This window comes from Solanum verrucosum, unplaced genomic scaffold, assembly GCF_900185275.1.
Source record: "Solanum verrucosum unplaced genomic scaffold, falcon-dt-bn FXZP01000462.1, whole genome shotgun sequence".
Lineage (NCBI taxonomy): Eukaryota > Viridiplantae > Streptophyta > Magnoliopsida > Solanales > Solanaceae > Solanum > Solanum verrucosum.
The window spans coordinates 30681-49155 of NW_026019987.1; the positions used below are offsets into that span (position 1 = coordinate 30681).

Below are 18475 nucleotides of genomic sequence, written 5' to 3' on the forward strand. Positions count from 1 at the left end.
TGTATCTCGTATGAGTGGGGTGTCAAATTATAGGAGCACCCTTGACAGATTTCACCTATGTGAGTGTGAAAGTAGGTCGCTTTCTATGAGAATGAGCTTGTTCTCAAAAACACTCATGAAACCGGGATAGCACAAGGCCGTAATGTACTGACTATTAAAGCTTATGTCAACACCTTGATTGTTGTGTGTAAACAGTGATACTTTATTTTCCTTAAGCAGTCATAGTTCAAGTCTAAGACCACTACTGACTCTGGAGTAAAGATTATTGTTTTACTAAGTGAAGGTTCAATACAGAGCACACCTTCATTATGCATAGTAGTCTCCCTTCAACTAAGTTGTGAAGAATTCTCTTATCTTAATATTAAAATGAGTGGGGGACTGTTGGTGTGACATTTTAATATTAATTAAAATATATTATATGTCACATTATATATCATGTTATGTCTATTGGTGGACATTACATTTGTTCTCTTTACTCTCATCAATAGTGGAAGAAAGTGGTCATTAGTTGTTAGTAACTTATGTAACCACAACTCTTCGTTTTACCCATTATTCTATCTTTAAGTCTTGTAACTTATGTAACATTTGGGCCATTCATTTGGCAAATTTACTACTCACTATCTTCCTATTCATTGTAAGGAAGAATTCATCACCTATAAATAGTGTGGTCTTCCTTTGTGTTGAGAGAATAAGAAACAAGAGAAGTACAAGAAAATATAGAATGAAAATGATGAGTAGTATTTTATTGTGTTTATATTGAGATTAGTGTAGTAGTGAAAGAGAGAGTTGAAACAAAAAATAATATTCTAAGTCTTCAATTATATTCACTATATACAAAAGAGAATATTTAAATATTGAAGGAAGGTGTTCTTATGTGGAGCTTTGGACTCTTCAACTAATCCGGAATTGCTTGAGTTGTACATGTTGTTGGGCTGTTATATCCTGGAGGGAACAAGTCAAGAGTATTACTGCTGGATCGGTGTAGATTATGCCGCAGTGGGCTTGAATATCCTTAAAGAGAGTCAGATATCCGTGCCTCAGCCTAAAGATTTGTTTATGCATTTTTTGTTATTTTATTTCAACTGTAATTTATTTTATTTGTGGTATATTACACAAACAATATATTACTCATTTTCTTCTTTAGTCCGTCCGAAAAAAAAGACATAATTTTATGTTTAGTAGCAATTTAACTTTAAAATACATATTTTACCTGTAATGAATTGATTTATAGCTACATAAATATCTATGATTTATTTTAAACCATGAGTTTCAAAAGTCTTTTTTTTTTTCTTGAACACCGTATCAAGTCAAATTGCCTCATATAAATTGAGACGGAAGGACTACTATCACTTTATTGCTATACAATCTAAATGTACACTGAGATTGATATAGACAGAATAACAAATAAACTTTAAATCACACATTTTCTATTAAACAGAACAGTTCAAATTCTTTAAGAGGATTCAATATCTATGTTGCTCGGACTTTTCAAAAATACGCCCAAGTGCCTATCGGATCGTCCAAAAATAGTGCATTTTTTGAGGAACCGACACGGCTGAGGCAAACAGTTTTGAGAGTCTGAGCAACATAGTTCAGTATCATTCGACATGCATGTTGAAGCACTTTTAGTTAGATTTCTGAGCCAAGATACTTTCCAAATATTTCTCCACATAATCCAGGCCACACTGTGTCTTCACAACGGGTATTATGGCAGGGATGTCCAGATAGAATTCTGAAACAGACCCGTCAAGCTTGCCCCATAGTTTGAGCTGTTCGCGTGCTGCTTTAACAGCTGCTCTTGTTGCACAGTGGACCGAAGCTGCCAGAAGCAGTGGCGGTTCAGCAGATGCTGCAAAAAGAGTAATCAAGTTATGATTCAACAGACATTGGATATGTTGATGACATTGGACTTAGTCTAGTTGAAAGCATGAAGGGAATTCTTCTGTCTCACAGAAAGTATATTCTTGATCTACTTTTAGAAACTGGAAAGTTGCAAACTAGACCTAGCGGTACTTGACTGGTCCCTCGTGTGGACGTATGATTAATATCTATGCTCCAACTCGAGGGGGAGAGTTACAAAATGTATATAGACATCATGCTTACCTAATGTTGGAATAAGATATTGGCTTGCATTCGATTACATATTTCTTTGTCCGATTTTCAAGAATCAGTAGAAACATATTTGCAACATTTTCCACTAAACTGAGTGAAGAACTGAGTTCAAGAACCTTTCATGATGTTCACAGTTATAAGCAAAGAACTTGTTTGACAGAATAATACCTTTAGACGAGAGAACACGTTTTTCATGATGTCCACTGTTTAGCACATGAACATTGAAATTCTGAGGTATAGTGTCTATTGTCGGGATCTTGTATTTCCAAGTGCTATTCGAGACCATTAGCCCGTCTTCGTTGGTGAGATATTCTTCGTGCATGAAAAATCCAATTCCTTGTACGAAAGCCCCTTCAATCTGAAGCAAGGAAAAGAAAGGCAATCGCCACATTTATGAACAGCCTTGTAATAAAGAATCAGATAGTTCTGAAGTTTGAATAACAGATCACATTCATGATGCATCTCTCGATATAAACAAATTCCAATTACAGAATCCAAAATCTAAGATGAAGGGAAGAACCTGTCCCAAATCAACGGCTGGATTCAAGCTCTGCCCACAGTCGTATATAATATCTGACTGCAAAATGGCAGTCTCTCCAGTCAGAATATCAATCTCCACCTGTAAAAAAAAGCTTTATTGTTACTTTGCCAAATCAAGGTGCTGCAGAAGATATATTGGCTTCAAAATGTTCCCTCCGTTTCAATTTCTTTGTCTTACTTTTCCTTTTTAGTCCGTTTAAAAAAGAATGTCTCTTTCCTTTTTTGACAACTCTTTAGTTCCAATTTCCACGTGACATATTTAAGACCATAAGATTAAAAGTCATTTTGGTACATTCTATGTATCTTTAGCTTAAGCCCACAAGATTCAAGTCTTCTTTACGTTCTTAAACTCCGTGTCAAGTCAAAACCAGAAAAACAAATTGAAACGGAGGGAGTATTTCACAATCAGAGATCCCTTCTGAGTGTCATGCACTCATATATATTGTAAAATAATAATCCATGAAGCAGATTGAAGCGGGGAATGTTACCTCTACATGAATGACAGAACCAGAAAAATAGACAGAAACAACAAGTTTACCTCACTGACAGCACCGCCAAAGTTCAAATAACTCATGGAACCGGATTGTGGTACATAATAAGAATTTGCTGCTAAGTTTACTGATTGCGTTTGTGCCTGCAAAATAAGGGGCGAGTAGGAGTCAACTGCAAACTCAGATATTTAACACAATATGGATAATTGTTTTAAAATATAAATTTTTCCTGAGCTACACGCAAATAGAAGCAATTACAAGCAATTATATATGTTACTTTTAAGTGAATTACTTTGTTATGGTCTTCAAATTGAATTCAATACTCAAAATTTCATTGTGACTGACCCCATGACTTCCAGAATTGAAACGTAGAAAAAAAATATGAAGGTGGTTATTTATGTTAGTATGATGGACAGATCATAAAATATCTTGTATGATCTACATTAACATATTCTCGATATAGTAAATATGCAAGAGATATTCTAGATACAACATTTAGTTTACAATATTGTGTAGCACTAGTTGTAGTATATATAAGTACCGATGTATTCTTATGTATTTTGAACAATGAATGAAGACAATTTCTCTTGTTTTTTCTCTGTTTATGACAATATAGTGGGAAAACAAACCTGGCGAATCAGCATTGGCCAATCAACAGAGCCATTTTGTTCCTGCAGCTGTTTCTTCAAAGGGGTCAGTCTTTCAACCAATACATCACAGCAAAGTCTAACAGCTTCACAGCTTGATTCTGATGTAGTGCTTCCAGCTGTAAGCCCGGCTTGCACTAAGCTTAAGGTGTCTGCTTGTATGACTCGTACTTTTTCCACGAGGTCTTCGGCCCAACTACTATCAATCAAACCAAGAGCATAGGCAGTCATCTGTCTAACCTTTGTCCATATCCCTTGGCTAATTTCAATCCCTCCAACCTCTACTACGATCGATCCATCTTGCAGAATACTGACTTTTCCTGAGGTTGGTCGTTGCATAACTTCATACACGACTGGCACTCGAGAAATACCCCTTTTCTTCCATGTGTTATTCTGGTTGAACTGTTCTATCACCTTGCTTCGTTGGAAAAAGCTCGAGGACACTGCCAACTTATCCATGATACTAGGCAATGTATATTCTCCTTCTGATACAATGTTACCATAGAATAAATTAAGGCTTTCAAATGTATGAAAATTTTTGTTTCTGACTGAGTCCACCTCTATCGAGAGTAAACTTGCTACGTGCTCGATTATAGCTTCAGCAATATAAGATCCTTGCACCTCCCCAGGGGCCCGCATAGCTGATTTGCTGGTAAGATTTGTCTTGCACAGTTTTACATTGAAAGATAAGGCACCCCAATCATATTTTTTTAGTGCTTTTATCACATTTGATGGTACAATGGGGCTTACATCTTCCGTGATCCCGGCGTTTATCAATATATCAAGATGTAATGCTGTGATCTTTCCGCTTGATTTGAATCCTACACTGTACGTTACTTTCATCGGGTGTCGTCCTCCTGTCATTATCATGTCACTGTTCCGGTTGACGTATATCCTGACAGGTCGTCTTAACTTGTATGCTGCTAGTGCACAGGCTGTGGAAACCTGAAATCATGCATAAACTTTAACATCAGATTCAGAGATTTGTTGCAATTACTACTCCCTCGGTTTTTAGTCCATTTCAAAAAAATGTATCTTTCCTTTTTTGGCAAACTTTTAGTTTCAAGTTTCTTCACGACATATTTAAGACCACAAAATTAAAGAACATTTTGATACATTCTACATATCTTTTAACTTTCTTAAATTCCATGCCAAGTCAAAAACAAACAAGCAAATAGAAACGGAGGGAGTATTTCTTTTTCAAATACTCACAGGCATTGCTCTGATTGCCTTGCCCCCATAGCCACCTCCAACCCTTCTTGTAATTACACGGATATTGTGTTCGGGAACACCAAGACAACTGGCAATAACACGATGCGAATACTCAGGGTACTGACTTGAAGTATAAACAACCATGCAGTTGTCTTCATCTGGAATTGCAAGGGCAGTCTGTGTCTCCATATAAAAATAGTATTCGGAACCAAGCCTTATCTGGAAATGATTATGAAAAGAGCTAATCAGTAATACATGCAAGCCTTTAGCATACATCTATGGCTAGACATGCAAGATCACCATCCAGGAAACCATTCGAATGATTGAAACATTACAGAGAAATCAAAAGTACCTCAGCAGAGAGAATCTTGTGATCAGCCTCAGCCATTCCTTTGGAGAAATCACCGACCTGTTTTGGATATAGACCTGGTGGGATTTGGAAAAAGCTTGATTTCTCAACAGCCTCCTCAACGGTTAAGATGGGAGAATCTATATTTTCAGTGTCGTATTCAACGAGGGCTGTTCTTGCCGCCACATCAGCAGACCTCTGACTGTCAGCAACCTATAATGTTTCAACAACATAAAGAAATTGTTCAAAATTGCTTTGGATTAAAATGCATGAGAAGTTAATGTTTCATAAACTGAATCCAGCTGGCAGAAGCTTGAAGTGCTCACCACAACAGCAATTCTGTCGCCTGCATATCGGGTGAGATCATCTGCAAATAAGGGCTCAGTACCGAACGTTGTAAGAACTCCTATATTTTCCCCTCCGCTTGGGATATCTTTAAAAGTAATAACAGTAGTGACTCCATCTGTTAATCGATTTGAGTCGAGTTGGATTCCATTTACACCTGCTAATGGTTTTGTACTATAAATAAATGATCCATGCAGGCAGTTTGGTGGTGAAGGAATGTCATCTACATAAACAGCTTCACCTGCAAAATAGTATATAAACAAACACATTTGAAGTTAGGAACATTGCAGAAAAAAAGTTATATATCATTAACATAATATGCAGATAAATATTTTGAGTTAAGAAATAAAGCATGGCAAGATGAATACATGACAATGAGGATACAGAAAAGGAGAAGAAATGATAATAACAACTGACCTAGAAAAATACTGAACCATTTTCAGACGGAAAAAACTTCAAAACGAAAGATCAAGCCTCGTCTCAGATGTAAAATAAATGACAAGGGAGAAGGAAAGACTGATGAGAAAATTTATAACCAAAATACAAGTTCTGCTGAATATGCATTAACACCAAAGAACCAGTCTATAACTGTACCAGAGGTGTCGAATCAACCTTACAGTATTTCACCTGAAGTATCAGTTATCAATTTCACAGAATATAAAGCTCAATCATAAAAACGGAAACTGGTATTGCAGGAAACTATACTCCTTGAAGGATAGAATGAAACTGGCATGTTCAGGAAAGATTTGTCACATGGAAACAATTTTTTCATTGTTTCAAGGCTCCCCTTCGCTAAACATGCACAAGATGAAATAAACTATTTAAATGAGAGAACTAACCAGCAGCTTGCATGGCAGCTCCAACCTTCTTCATCGGTTCACCAACTGGATAGTACTCGGTGCTTGAATATTCCACGACTTGCTTAGCAGAAGACAGTAGTGTTTGTTCTCTCCCCTGACTAATGCGACCATCATTACAACTTTTGGAAAATTCCTCAACTGAGATGTCACTAATTCCACTGAGTAAACCACCAGAAATAGCAGAATGAACATCAGTGAAGGGATAAAGAAACTCGAAAACATAACTGACAGCCAAGCTTGATCTGTACTCGGGGTGTAAAGTGCCATCTTCCGGTATCACTGCTAGTTTGACTAATTTAAGTGCTTCATATAAAACATGTACATTTAATATCTTCCCGTCTAGATATTCCTCTACTTTTTTAGCCCTTGTTGCATGTTTTGTGCCATAAGCACCAAACGCCAATTGGATATTGTTTATCAGGACGCCGTTCTTGCAGTGAGAAACATCAGCATGGAAAGCAGCATTTACATATGCCAATGCATTCCCATGAGGTCGTGGAGCAGCTCGAAAGGTTTCAAACAACAATTTAGAGCGAGTTTGGAGAGAACTTTGAGCATTCTTAAATGGGATGCAAACACTTAGAAGCACAGTCTTTGAGTCTAGCGGCGGTCTCGATAATAACTCCTCCCATGTGAGCTTTTCAAATCCATGACTGGTCATCAATCTAACAGTAGCACCAAGTCCAAGAAATAATGTAGCAATATCTGAAGGAAAACCATTCTTCTGTGCCATAACCAAATTTCCTCCCACACTAGCAGAGTTTCTAACAAATGGTGAAGCAATCTCCTCCATGTGGATAGCCAGTTTTTGGGACACCAACGTCCCATATGAACCAAGATTGACTTTGTTTTCCTCTTTCAAGAATGAAATGAGTTTAGAGATAGTCACGGTTGCTCCAACTTCAATCCCATTCTGATCTCTTTCGATGATTGAGGATTCAGGAATGTACCTGAGATCAACATAATGATCATATGGCTGAGTTTCCTTATAATAACCTGTACCGGTATTTCCAACGACAAGTTTAAGCTTGCACCATTTTCCATCACATTGGAGTACAACAAGTTCCGTAGCTCTTCAATGGAAACAGGACTGTACCAAGGGTACCTCCTTGAGGAGTCCGAATTCGTAGTGGATTCACTTTTCAAGAACTCAGGATATGTACTAAAATTCTTGGTTGGATCATAGGGAGGTAACTTACTTACTTTCAATTCCTTGGAATCTCCCTTTTTCCAAAAAGAATTGAACCCCAAATCCTCTATATCAACATCAGCAGCAAAACTCTTGCAGGCATCAGCAATGGGCCGGTATCCAGTGCATCGACAAAGGTTCCCTGTGATGGCCTTTTCAGCTTCAGATGAAGTAAGCTTAGAGAATCCTGGTGGAGGATTGGGTTTGTTTCCTTTATCGGCGTTAACGAGAGCTGAGAAAAATGACATACACATGCCAGGAGTGCAAAAGCCGCATTGAGAAGCATGGAAACCGGCAAATCTTTCATGAATAGAGTGAAAACCATCTCTGGTGTTCCCAAGGCCTTCACTTGTCGTAATTGAACAACCATTTAAACTGCAAAGAAGTGTAAGACACGAACTCACGCTAAAATCTTTAACTTTTTCAAGATTGGGATCATACTTCGACACCAGAACGACACAAGCTCCGCAACCACCTGTAACAACACAAATTAGTTATGTTCTTTCTGAAGCCAAAATATAGAATTTGTTACAAAAACATAAATCAGATGATGAGATGATACCTCTTTACAAGACTTATGAAGAAAAAAGTGTTTCCATATAATCTAAAGTTAGCCATTTTATTATATTGTACTTCCAATTAACAAGAAACAGAAAAAAAGGACAAGGAATTACATAAAGTAGTTCACTATGAAACAAAAAACTCTATCTTAAGAGAACTAATTCATGTAAATGACTGATTTTCATTGCCTGAAAACCCTATACCTAAGAGGACCTCAATCTCAAAACACGAACTCAAGACCTCTGGCTAAGGATGAAAGAATCTTTACCGTTCCACACCCTTAGATTGTCAAACAACACTTAGAGAGTACAGAATTTAAGCACAGAACCAAAAAACCTCAAAAAGGAAGTCCTAATAAGTTATCATAAACTTTCTGCAAGATCACTAATTAACAAGAAAAGTACAGCAGAGGTTGTCATATCAGCATATATAGGTAAAAACACTACAGAATTTCCTATATGTCCAAACCTTGATGATAGAGTTACCATATAAGTAGGTATCTGCGGGCAAGCTGACCCGGACACCACGTTTATCAAAAAAACATATAGTATACATATAATAGAGTTGTAAAATAATATATAGGAGAATTACCTTCACCACAACCAAGCTTGGGACTCTTGAAACAAGTCTCAGAGCGCAAGAACTGAAGCAGAGTTGTAGAAGGATCAACACATGGCAACTCAAACCTCTCTCCATTAACTGCCAAAACCAAACTCACATTCTTTTGTCTTTCTTCCATTAATGTAATAGCAGTTGACTTCACACAGACCCTTTATCAAAAATCTTGTCTTTTTCTACTTTTTAAACTGAAAGTTACCAGAAGTGAAAGAAGAAACAAGAATCTTGAATTCAAAAACTTACTTTTAAGCACAAAAGCTTATACTCCCTCCGTCCCTTTTTAGTTGTCCACTTTAGAAATGACACACAGATTAAGACAACAATGATTAGCACAGTGAAGTTACAATTTTACCTTATGACAACTTTTCACTTCAAAATTACAACCACTTATTTGAATTCAAGTGAAATAAATTGGAGGGAAACAACATACACTTTTACAATTTTCAAGAAGTGTAAATAAGGGTATAATAGGAAAAAATTTGTTGTCTTTTCTTGATTTGTCAAAATGGACAACTAAATAGGGACAACTAAAAAAGGAAATATGGACAAGTAAATAGGGACGGAGGGAGTACAATAATCAAGATAGTTGGCTATTAACTTGACACAGACCCTTTTGTCAAAATCTTGTTTTTCTCTACTTTCTGTGCCAAAAACATCACAACTGAAAGAAAAAGCAAGAATCTTGAATTGAATTGGATTTCCAAATACTTACTTTAACTTGACACACACCCTTTATCAAAAATGTTATGTTTTTTCTTTTTTCCTTCCTATTCTTGGTAACTCGAACCCATAATCTTAGAACCCACAACACTGTTATCTATTAAAATCTTATCTTTTGCAACTTCCTAAGCTGAAAACATCAGAACTCAAAGAAAGAAAACATGAATCTTGAATAGAGTGTTCAAATATTGAGTTTTTAACACAAAAGCTTTTCAAATCAAGATTATTGGCTAGCTGAAACACTAAAGCAGTTAACTTTGACACATAACCTTCATCAAAAATCTTGTCTTTTTCAACTTTTTGAGCTGAAAAAATAACAGAAACTTAAAGAAAAACCAACAATCTTGGAATTGTATTGGGGTATCCCCAAATAACTAAACTTTTATTATCTCAAAATAGTCAACAAACAATATGATAATAATACTACATAACATTCAACATTTTCTTGCATAGCTTAATATGATTGGTTAAATTATAGCCTTAAACAATATGACCGCCATTTTGTGGTGCCACAAAATGTACTTTTTTTTGTTTTGTGTGTGTGGACTTTTTCAAGAAATATATATTGAGGACAGAATGTCTTCAGTTTTATTTGTCCACTAACTTGGATCCTTTTGAAAAATTATTTATTGAAGATTTATTTTATTAAATTATTTATATTAATAATATTTTAAATTTTTTAATTTAATTACTAGGAGTTATATTTTGTATAGTTATTTAAAAATAATATTAAAAAGAATAAAAATTAAATTAGCATAATTTGCGAAATTAAAAGTCTTTGCATTTTTTGCATATGATTCAATAAAGTTATTCAGAATCAATTTACAAGAAGTCAACGATTAGGTGGAACATGTTCAAGAGATCACTTAGGAAAGGAGATTTTCGTACATGAGATCTAGAGAGGATAATATGTAGGCAACCTTATGTCTACCTTGTGAAGGTAGGGAGGTGGTTTTTGATAGACCCTCGGCTCGAGTAAGCATATCAAAAATTAAGTATGTAAAATAAATATAATAGCGAAAAACTCATGCTGAAAACAATTAAGAAAAAAACAAGTAACTACAATAAATAATAGAGCTAACCCATCGGTGGCCCCCTAAACTTGGCACGATCTTTCACTTAGACACTTTAACTAGGCTTTGTTCATTTTAGACACCTCATGTCACGCTCAACTGTGTTATTTTGACACTTTTTTCACTAGCACATGTTGACTTCAAGTGCGTGTTAACCAAGCGTGTCCATGTGGATTAGATGCTCAATTATATCATGCCAACTCTTTAAAAGACTATCATATTAAAGAGGAAAAATAAGAATTAAAATACATGACAAAGTAACCAATGAATAAATGACATGTGGTCTTTTTATCCCAAAAAATTAAATTAAATATTTGACAAATTTAAAGAAAAATGCAACCCCCACAACATCCCCAGTCATCTTCTCCATTCATCTTCTCCATTGTATTACTCCATTTTTATTATTTTTGAGCTTTATTCTTTCTGTCATAACCCCACACCTACACAATCTACTCTATCATATTCCTTCATTTTCATTACCTTTTCCGTCACACCCATAACCACACAGTCATCTTCCCCGTTTTATTCCTCTTTTTCATGATTTTTTTCTGCCATATTCCCCATTAATTGCACCCTCCCTTAGGGCTAAAAGGTGCAAATGTATAACAACAATGGTTCATATTTTAAAGATTGCGTCTCTTTTTCTTTAATTTTGTGATATTTGCAGTTTAATTAGGGCTCAAGGTTAGTGGGATTAACATTTACATAGTAAAAATTGAGATTTTTTGGCTCCTATTTTAGGATTATTGTGGCATGTGGGTGAACTTTACATGATTTAGGGTGTTGTTGATATGAGTTCGATTTCTTGTTTCTTTTTGGGTCTATCTGAGTTTGTAGTGCGAAATTGAAATTGAAATTATTATAACAAAAAATTTAACCTTCCATTGAAGTACTTTAAGCTTTGAGAAATAATGGGAGAGATAATGATTATAAAATGGGAAAGAAGAAGAGAAAAAATAAAATAAAATAGACTAAATAAGTCCCTCACGCGTCAATAGCGAGTGTATAACACTCACTTTGCCATGTCAGCTGAAAGTGTCAAAATGACACAACGGAGCCTGACATGAGGTGTCTAAAATGAACAAAGCCTAGTTAAGGTGTCTAAGTGAAAGATCGTGCCAAGTTTAGGAGGCCACCGATGGGTTAGGCCTAAATAATATGATAACTAAAGCAAAGGAAACAACAATTATACTGATAAGGGAATCAGACTATGCTTGAATAACCACTGACATTCTATCCAAATTCTTGGCATCTATGTTTTTCTATTCATGTTCAGATGCAGATATGTTATGTTCTATTTAATCACATATCTCGAAAACTTTTTATGTCTTCCTCTACCTCTCTTTATATCCACGGTAACAAATTGGGATCTCACACATCCTCATTGAAGCACATAACGAATTATTTCAGTCTTATTTCCCTATCTTGTCTAGGACACTTTCAAATTTCACCTTATTCAATCTCTTTTAGCACGTTATGTTAACATACTTTTTGTACTTATTGAAAAATTATAATATTATATAGTGATTTGAAAAAGTCATACAGGGATATGATTTCCTAAATAATAGTTTATTTATATAGATGATGGACAGTCACTTCAATATTAAAAAAAAAAAAGTGACGATTATCTTATGATTTTGTTGGGGGTATGTGATAGTTACCTATGAAATGTCAAAAGTTCCCAATTATTTATTACTAGTTAACATGTTCACGCTTCGCGCGATCATAACAAATATTTTTAAGATAATTTCTTTTATAAATTAGCACATACTAAAAAAGAAGAAATATGATCAATACTTTGGTAAAAGCTTTAAAATGTTTATGATAATTGTTTCAATTTATAAGATACTATTTTCGTATTATTTTATTGGGGTGAAAAGAATATGTTTAATATTTTGAAAAAAAAAATGCTAACTTAATTTTCTACTTAATTTCTTATTTGTCGTGGATCATCAAATGAAGCGTAAATAATCTTTCCTCCTCGTTTTTTAAAAGTAGGAATGCTTATTTTAATATAAGGAACTACTGAACTTAGACCCTTTTAGATATAATTCTTCAATATGATTTATTTAACAAAAAATATACTTGTTAGGTACGTAATCTTTCATAAAATTCTTTATTTTTTAAAAAAAATTGTGCAAGTTAAAATATGAAAAATAAGAAAAAGCATGTCAATAGTAATACAAAGGAAAGAACGACTAACTATTTTCTAATCAAATAAAATATAAATATAAAAAATCGTAATAATAAAATTGGAAAACAATCAATATTAATATTTCAACAAACAACTCGATACAAAATATATCGTCATTTTTATTTGTTTTAATTATCAAAGAATAATTATACAAATAATAAATAGTGAATATTTTAACTTTTGAGGAGTTACAAAACTCACTAAATATATAATTATTTAGAGAAAATCACAATTTAAATAATGACAAAAAAAGCAAAGAATGGGAGAAAAAGAATAAGTAGGACTTTTAGTATATAAGAGTTCCTGCTATCGTTTGTTTTTATATCATATCGAAATTATTTATAATTTTTTTCGTCTTCACACAAATAATAAAAAAAGTTTATCTTTATTTACTCAATATATTTCACTAAAATAATACTTCAATTCATTTTAGTGTGTATTTTGTATGTTTTGTTGAGGTCATTTATTTAATTACTAAAAAGTCAAAAAATAGAAAAATATATTTCATAATTTTAGTACAAACTTTAAAAATCTCGAGTTTTAATAAATAATACTTACTCCCTCTATTTCAGAATAAGTGAATTGTTGAGCCCTTTTTCATAGTTCAAAATAAGTGAATTGTTCCAAGTTTAAGAGAGATGTTGAAAAATTCTTTCATTTTTTCCCTCGTTTACAATGTTAAATAATTATAAAAGAAATGACTTTTTAAATACAGAATGTGTACATAACGTCATCAAGAAAATAATTTATTTATTTTAAAGTTATTTAGAGCGCTCATTTATGAAATAGATAAATGACTTAATTTTGAGTAACTTTAATATATGATGTAAATGAAAGAAAAATGGAAAGAAGTCTTAAAAAAAAGAGAGAAAGAATTAAGTAAAAGGAAATTGAGGAGACATGTTATTTTAGCAAAAATTATAAATAGATAAAAAAATTATAAGTCATGCGATGGATCAACCCTATAATAAAAAGAACAACGCAACATAGTAGTATTTCCCTATTAATTTTAAACAAAATTAGAGTATGTCTTGTTACCAAAAGCTTACAATCACAAATAAAGAAAAAACATATGCTCCAATGAAATTGTTCTACGTGTAAATCTTGAATAGCTGATGTGCAAATGATAGACTAAAATCTAAATCTATTATATGTTGGGAAAACTAAATGTAGAGGTAATGAAAAGAATAGTAGAAAGGAGTTGAGGAGATATGTCATTATTTAAGTAGAATAAGTGAATAAATGGAGGTTTTTGTAATTTATGAGATGTAATTAGTTGTAATAAATATTATATATATTTTTTAGTTATCAAACAAATTAATTAATGAAGAGAGTAAACTCATTTTTTGAGTTTCATAATCAACTTAAACAAATATCAATTTTCTCTAAAACTTAAGAAAATATGTTCATTGTAATTAGATATTGGCAGAACAAACTTGGTTCATTCTGAAAAATTTCATTAAATTAGAAGAATTAAATGTTTTGTGAAATTTGAATCCAACAATAATATATATCGACTAATTTTACACAAGTGTTAACAAATAAGAAACAAAAACTTAATGGAGGGGAACTCATCTCCTTTTTAGTCAATTCAAAATCCACAAAAGAAAAAAATGTGTTATATCATCTAAATTAGAATGAAAAGAAGCGGATAAAGCTAAACAAAAGATGATAGAATCTTGATTGAGAAATTATGTAATATTAACATGTTATATACATAATATATATCGATATAAAATATGAATTGTATATGCAAAAGACAAAAGTTTATATAATGAAAATATCAAAAGTTTTCTTTAAGCAACAAAATAATCCGTGGAAGATCATGTTGCCCTTGATACAAAAAGTGTGCTTTGTAATATAATCTTGTTCTTGAAGGGTACATATCTTGATGGATAAATAATTAATTGAAAAATTATATAAGCAACAATAAGTGCATTTATATATTTGTAAATTATTGAAACTTCTACTTTTTCAAATTTTACTCTTCGAACTCTTGATGAATCTCCCACCGTCATTAAACTTTCTTCTTCATTTTGATGACTTGTAGCGAATTAATTTTTGAATCTCTTTTGACGAATCTTACACCGCCTTCAAACTTTCTTCTTCATCTTGATAAACTTTTTCTTGGCAATTGTAACACAAGAAGAAATTCTAAAAAATATATCTATAATCTTCATAAAAGCTGAAAAGCAAAAAAATATATATTAACAATATGAAGTTGGAGAAAATAGAAATGGACATGCAACAACATGACACCATAGATGATTGTTATTTATAGATGAGAATTAAGTAGAAGGAAGTTGAGGAGACATATTATTTAATTAGAGAATTCAAATAGGTAGAAGTTTTTTTGTAACTTTCATGTGATATAATTATATGTAATGAATATGATTGATTTTTAAAATTTTTTAATGAATTGATTAATGAAAAAAATGAATGGAAAAACTCAAAAAAGGAAGAAAAAAGATAAATAGCTTTCTAGGCCATTGAGAGGTGCCACATCACCTTGTTTATAGAGACCTTTATTATATATATAGATTTTTGTAATTAATTAAGTAATACAACCTTTAATATAAATTAAATAATAAAGATAAAATATTAAAAAAAAATATTTTTTTCGTAATTGTAATTAGAAGAAGGACAAAAAATTATTATTTTTTTATTAATAATAGAAATTAGAGAGGTATGAATTATGAATAATTACTCCTTGTAAGTTGGCATGTGAAGAGTCTTTGTTGTAAATGTTTTTCCATTAATATAATATTTATTGTAATAAATTAAATAATTGACTTTTACAATAAAATAATTAATTTAAATAAAAAGAAAGTCCAAAAAAATGAGAAAAAAGATAAATACATATGGAAATCATAGAGAGGTGCCACATCACCTTGTCTATGTTTCTCCTTTATATTATATTAAGATTAAGATTATTACTTGATATAATTGAATAGAAAAGATTTCTTTCTTTTTCAAAAGGCTAAAGTATTAATTATCCCCTGAACTTAAAGTTTTTTATTTGGTGTACACCTAAATTATATTCCGTTTTAATTACCCTTCCAAACTTGTTTATTCCTCCATCACGTACACCTTTTTTGTCCACTTGTTCCTATTGTGACTACACGCGCGCGACAGCTGACAAAAGTGGTGATGTGGATTTCCACCTGGATAAATAATAGCCACCTAGATAAATTAATATGGCAAAAAATAACAAACCTTCTCACCTAGGCTTCTCACCTAAAACTTTAGAACTAAGCTTCTCACTAAAACTTCCGGACTAAACCCAAAAATCTTCAAGAAATTAATATTTAGTACTGGAGAACTCAGATTAAATGCCAGCACAAGACTTTTATTGTTGGGAATAAGACAAATTAATTTTGGATTAAAAAAATCGGTGGAAATTGGGGTTGTTTCTGCAAAAGTATCTTGAAGAAGATGGGTTGCAGGGGAGGGGATAGGGTGGTGCAAAATAGATTTTAAAATAGTTAAAATAATTAGGTAAAATGCTACATGTCATTTATTCATTGGATAGTTTTTCTTAAATTTAAAATTCATTGTTTAAAAGTTATTTTTGAATAAGGGCTGATTTCGCGGAACTCCTTCTGGATTTGGGTTTTTTTTAGACGTGAAGTTGGTCGATTAAATTTCAAATTTGTCTGAAATTCTTACCAAGTAAGTGTTAATCTTTGTTTCCTTTACTTTTCATTTACATTTTACCCTATTTTTCGTTTAAAATATGTCAAATATTAAAGAAAAATGGAGATTTTACGTTTTTTTACCGTTGTAGCTGTATGATGTGGCAAAAAATCACTTCCTCACGCGCTTAGTAGAGTGTGTTGTCAATTTCTACGCCAAGTGGACAATAAAGGTGTACGCGATGAAGGAATAAACAAGTTTGGAAGGGGTAATTAAAACGGAATATGGTTTAGGTGTACACCGAATAAAAAGCTTCAAGTTCGAGGGTAATGAATACTTTAGCCTTTTCAAAAAGATAACAGACTAAAGTATTAATTTTATTTTATTTTGTTTGTTTTAATGTTAATGGGTCCGAGTTTTAATTTTAAATGTGTTAAAAAGGATGGACCAGTTTAATTTTGGAGACTGTAGACCGCTAATAAGAGGCCACGTGGAAAAAAATGGTTATTGCAAGATCATTTATATTTTCTGTTAAAAAATAATGTCATAAATAGACGATGAGCCCAATTTTTATGATAACATAAATAAGTCTTTGTTCAAAATTTGATATTATATTTAAGGTTGTTTCCTCTTGTTTTTGGGAAAATGCATAAGTACCCCCCCAGCTTATGCCCGAAATCTCAGAGACACACCTAACCTTTACTAAGGTCCTATTACCCCCCGAACTTAATTTATCTATAATATTCTACCCCTTTTCGGCCTACGTGACACTATCCTCGAAGAAAATGTCAACATGCGCTGGGCCCACAAGACAGTGCCACGTAGGCCAAAAAGGGGTAAAATATTACATATAAAATAAGTTCGGGGGGTAATAGGATCTTAGTAAATGTTAGGTGTATCTCTGGGATTTCGGGTATAGGCTGGGGGGGTACTTATGCATTTTCCCTTTTTTTTTAATGTTGATTAATTATTTACAACTGATCAAAAGAAAAACCAAGAATCTTGAAATTGATTTGGGTGTCCAAAGACTTAAATTTTAACACAAAAGCTTCATGTAACATAAATGCACAATATGGTCAACAAATAAAATAGTACTCCCTCTGTTCCCTCTGTTTTAATTTATGTGGTACTTTTCGTATTTCGAGAGTCAAATAGTTTAAGTTTGATCGGGAATTTGCGCATGGTATCTTCAAAAATTTTGAAATGAAATTTATATATTTGTAAACTATGTAAAAAGTACTATAAGCCACAATAATTGATAATTCAAAATGTTTAAAAGATCTATGAAAAACTTACGATCAAAGATAGACTTGTTTGAATCTCGAAATCCGAAAAGTGTCACATAAAATTTAACGAAGGGAGTAATAATGAGCAACTTTCACATATAGCAAACATAAAAATCATATTTGTATGTTATAGCTATAGTTTGCATAATTGCGCTCCATAGCAAACATAAATATGTATATTTCGCTATACATATACAAAAGAAAGCAATTGTATAAGAGCAACTTTTCACATATAGCAAACATAAAAATCATATTTGTATGATATAGTTATAGTTTGCATAATTGCGCTCCATAGCAAACATAAATATGTATATTTCGCTATACATATACAAAGAAAGCAATTGTATAATCTGTTTCGGTATACATATACAAAAGATCAATTGTATAATCAGTGTTTGTATAAAGCGAGAAAGAGAAAAAGACAAAAAGAAAACTGGGTAGGGGAAGATCATATTTGTATAAACATAAGTGTATATGACGAAAATATATGCATTTGTATTTGTATATATAATTTTCTCTCGCTTTATACGAACACAAACACAATGTATACATTTGTGTTTGTACAGTGAGAGTGGCGAGCGAAATCTGGGAGAGGGGAGAGAGGGAAACGAAAATATATGTATATATACAATTTTCTATCGC

The 18475-nt window shown here is 32.7% G+C and overlaps 1 pseudogene; it reads right to left on the reverse strand.

Annotated features, from left to right (window-relative positions):
• Positions 1–1541: 1541 nt before the first annotated feature.
• Positions 1542–9153, reverse strand: LOC125818523 (abscisic-aldehyde oxidase-like; annotated as a pseudogene).
• Positions 9154–18475: the final 9322 nt, after the last annotated feature.